Here is a 5,000-nt window from a genome sequence, read left to right on the forward strand (position 1 = left end):
TATATATATATATAATATATATATATATACATATTATAGATATATATAGATATGTTATATATATATTATATATATTATATATATATCTATATATATATATATATATATATCTATCCATCTTGTATACATCTTATAATAGCTACTATTATTACATATTATATATATAGATATATAATATATATTTCTCCATATTATATATATCAATATCTTCTATATGTATAATATCTAAGTATCATATCTACTATCTATGCTATGTGTATCTGATAGATTCATCTATATATATATCTCTCTCATTCTCTATCTATAATCCCTGTCTCTATATTATCTATACTTATCTCATACATCTATATATCTATCATATATTCTATATATATATCATTTACTATATATTCCCTATCTATCTCTTATATATATCTATCACATATATATCACATATATCTAATCTATAATATATATCTCTCGTATATATTATCCATCACATATATCTATATATACCTATCCATATTTATACATATATATATATATTATATACATATATCATATAGTATCTTCCATAATATACATTATATACATCTCTATACATATATATATTACATATATATATCACAATATATATATAAATCATCTTATATATATATATACTATATCTGTATCTATTTATATAATATACCATATATATATAATATCTATATATATCTATATATAGTCTATATATGTATATATTTATATATATACATATACTATATATATATATATAATATGTATATATATATATATATATTATCTATATATATTATATATATGTTATATATATACATATCATACTATATATTATTATATATTATATATATACATATATATATGTATATTATAAATATATACATATCTACTATATATTATTGTATATATATAAATTATATACATTATATATATATATATGCCATATATATATGTATATATATATATATATATATATGTATATATATGTAGGAATATATGTATATATTATAATATCTAATATATATATATTATCTATATATGAAATTTTTAAAAAATTTTATATAATATGTAGATATATAGTATAATATATATATATATATATATTTAATTTATATATATACATATAGATATATATGACTATATATATATATATATATATATATATATATATACTCTTATATATATACTATATATCTATATATAGATATCTATCTATATATATCTACTATATTTTAATATCTCTCCCATAATATCTACATATATATACATATATATATATATCTCATCTATATATATCTCTATCTTTATTTATATCTATACAGCCTAATCTATATATTCATATCATATATACTATCTATATATCTATATATACTATATATATACATTATCTATATATATAGTCATAATAGTTATCTATATACATCTCTCTATAGCCATACTCTCTATCATCTCTATATCTATACTCTAATCATATATCTATTATTCACTAATACACCCTCTATACTCTATCATCTCTAGTATATCTATCTCTCTCTATCTATCTCTATTAATATTACTATACCTATCTATCTCTCCCTATACTATGTCTCTCTACCATCTATCTTAATCTATAATGCATCTCAATATATATCTATATTTATCTCTATGATATTTATCGAACCTATATCTATATATATATCTCTCTAATATATCTCTATCTATGTCATCTATTCTCTCTATTCCTATCTATATAGTAATATATCTATAAATCAATATATATCTCTATATCTCTATCTATATATATTCTCTGATACTCTACTCAATCTATATCGATTATATATGTACTCTCCTGTCTCATCTATGTATATAAATAATATATCTAGTATTATATATACTATATATATATATCTATCATCTATATATATATATACTATCGTATATATATTCTATACATGGTCCCCCATATTCGCGTTCTCGCGGCTTCGCGACTTCACCCATTCGCGGATTTTTCTTTGACTCTATCTCGCAATTATTCGTCGGACGGACTCGCCCATTCGCGGAATTTTCCGACGAAATAACCATCTAATTAGTGGGTATTTTGATGTTTATTTTCATGACTCAATAACATTTTTTATGATACAAAAATGATTTACTAATTTTCAAATATTAATTTGGATTAACTGTATAGTAAAGTTTAATAAAATTTAAATGATTCAATAATAAAAAATAATAATTCTCTTCTCCCTCTCTCTCTCGTTCACTATCTCTCTCCTTTCTTTCTCTCTCTCCCCTCCTCTCTCATCTCTCCTCTACTACAAAGATGTATTTGTTTTTGTATGATAATAAATGATTTACTATTTTCAATATTAATATTAAAATTATAACAGCAATAATTCAATTCATTAAAGAAAATACCATAGTGAAATAGAGAGATTTTTAAGCTTAATAAATTTAGAAAATTATGAAGAATGAAGGAAATCCATTCAGATGTCCCTTTCTCTAAGATCTCCAGGTAACTAAAACTCAGATATACGTATCAAGTCAAGTGACCAGAGGGGGAGGAGCTGTTTTGTTGCTTGCCATCAAGTGCTGCATGAAATTTCACTGAGACTCGATATTTTTTTATAGTACTTTTACTATTTGCTTTGAATTACTTTCAAATAATAATAAATATATAATTTGTAATTACAAAATTCATATTAGTGTGATAGATTTTAAAGAAATACATAGTAATCTATCCATGTCACTTAATTAAGGTTACTCTCTCTCTCTCTCTCTCATATCTCATCTCTCTCTCCTCTCTCTCTCTCTCCTCTTTCTTTTTTGCCACACAAGATAATGTTCATAGATGGTAACCTCTCCCTCTCTTTCGCTGGAAGCGTTATAATTATTTTTGAGAGAACCAGAGGAGAGATAAACTCTCTCTCTCTCTCTCTCTCTCGTCTCACTCATCTCTCTCATCCATCTCCGTCATCATCCTTCGTCTCTCTTCTCTCTCTCCCTCTCTCTTTTACTGGAATGACAGATTTTTATGGTACTCGTATGTAAATGTGAGTGATAAGTTCAGTTTATTTTTAATAATGAATAATACTACTAATTATAAATTTTGTATAAAATAATTTTACAAAATTCATAATGGTAGTATTTTAAAGAGATGAAATGACCCTTTCCATTTCACTGTAAGGATAACCCCGCTTTCTTACTGAGATTGTAGAATTTTTATGGTAGATGCCACATGTTTATTGTTGTTTCAAATATAGAATAATAATAGAAGTAATACTTTATAAAAGTGATGGCTACTTCAGCAGCGTTACACTTTTAGAAAGAATTTCCTTCTCTATTTTGCGAATGAAGCGGCTTTTTCAGGTGCTTACTTAAACAGGCTAGTAGAGCGCCTATAGAGGTCCATGGTAAAATACAGGGGTCAAAATAGTGTATATATTTGAATTTTACAGATAAACTATGATACCATAATCATCAAACGTCATTTAACGATTTTCTCTCTCTCTCTCTCTCTCTCGACTTACGACGCCAAGATATCGACTTAATAATATATTACCGTAAATCGGAGGACGCCGTCTTATGATGAAACTACCCCTCTCCACAGGTACGAGAACCCCTGAACAGACGCATGTAGTGTACCAAGTATACATGCCCAGTCCGCGAATGCAGTGGCGCCTACGAGGTTGACCTACCATGGGCGACTGTCAGAGAGAGACTCATGCCACGTCCAAGAGGGGGCTATAAGAATCACGCCCGCACCAAACATACTAGGCATCTCACCGGGATGGTCATCATAAAGAACACGAAGAATCATCGGAAGGCCCCTGATGCCCGTCGGTTGCGCCCTGCCTGGAGGCGCTCCTCATCCAGCAAATAAAAACCTACTCTAAATACGATGCAGGAGCATTTCTCCTCCCTAACGAGTATGAGAAGCCTGCCACCAAACAATGACACCACCGATCATGACACTCTATGGATTGACAACGCCCCCGAACGAGTACTCCCTGCAGCCGATGGAAATCAAAGTACCGTGGACGTCCCTAAGCATAGCGCCAACAGCCCATCATGTTACAGCGCTGCTTAGGAGGTGCCAGGCGGCTGCAGGATATGCTGCAGACGCAACCATCGGCTCGAAGAAAGTGGCTTGAGACCTGGCTCAGGGCCAACCAATGCAAACAAGACTCACCGCCACCCGCCAATAGGAGACAAGCTGGGCAGAGAACCCCCTGCTGTCAACCACAGATATAACGAGGACGGACACTGCACACCAAGATCAGTCCACCCTCAGCTTCCCACCCGATGAGTTGGCAGTCTCCGAGATGAAAGCTTGCTTTAAGAAAGAGAGAGAGGAAGAGAGAGAGAGAGGAGAGAGAGAGAGAAATCGTAATGACTTTGTATGACTATGGTATCATAGTTTATCTGTAAAATTTCAAAATTATACACCTATTTTGACCCCTGTATTTTACCATGACCTCCTATAGGCATCTACTTAGCCTGTTAAAGTAGCACGAAAAAGCCGCTATTTCGCAAATAGAAGAAAATCTCTACAGTGTACACGCTGAAGTAGCCATCACTTTTATAAAGTATGCTTGAGAGAGAGTCTGCTTCCTAAGTAAATAATAGAAGTAGTAATAATACGATAACTAAATGTTTCAAATGAAAATTCTTCCTTCGTCTTTTCTGTATCATTTCACTACCCTCAACTCCATTGGATGCTCAGAGCCCCAGTGGGAAAGTAACAATGCCATACAATTTTCAACGAATTTATGGTGTTATGTAATCACTCTCTCTCTCTCTCTCTCTGCATTGCTGTTATATAATTTCTTTCTAAATGGTAGAACGTATAGATTATTTAAAAAGAGATTAATAATAAGCCCATTCATGGTTATTTGATGTGGATAACACTTTAAGTAACATTTGGTATTTGTGAGTTCACATTCCCTTGTTCCCTTGTAAAAAGAAAATGGATGTCTCAAATAGTAACAGTATGAAAGAAACGTGCATGACTGAATACTTAT

The 5,000-nt window shown here is 30.0% G+C and overlaps 1 protein-coding gene across 1 annotated transcript in view; it reads left to right on the top strand.

The window, feature by feature from the left end:
- The window catches only part of LOC135199253 (GRIP and coiled-coil domain-containing protein 1-like), a 42,834-nt gene that overhangs the window by 29,765 nt on the left and 8,069 nt on the right, over positions 1-5,000 (top strand). The window lies entirely within an intron of this gene.

The sequence above is a fragment of the Macrobrachium nipponense genome, chromosome 25 (genome assembly GCF_015104395.2).
Source record: "Macrobrachium nipponense isolate FS-2020 chromosome 25, ASM1510439v2, whole genome shotgun sequence".
Classification (NCBI taxonomy): domain Eukaryota; kingdom Metazoa; phylum Arthropoda; class Malacostraca; order Decapoda; family Palaemonidae; genus Macrobrachium; species Macrobrachium nipponense.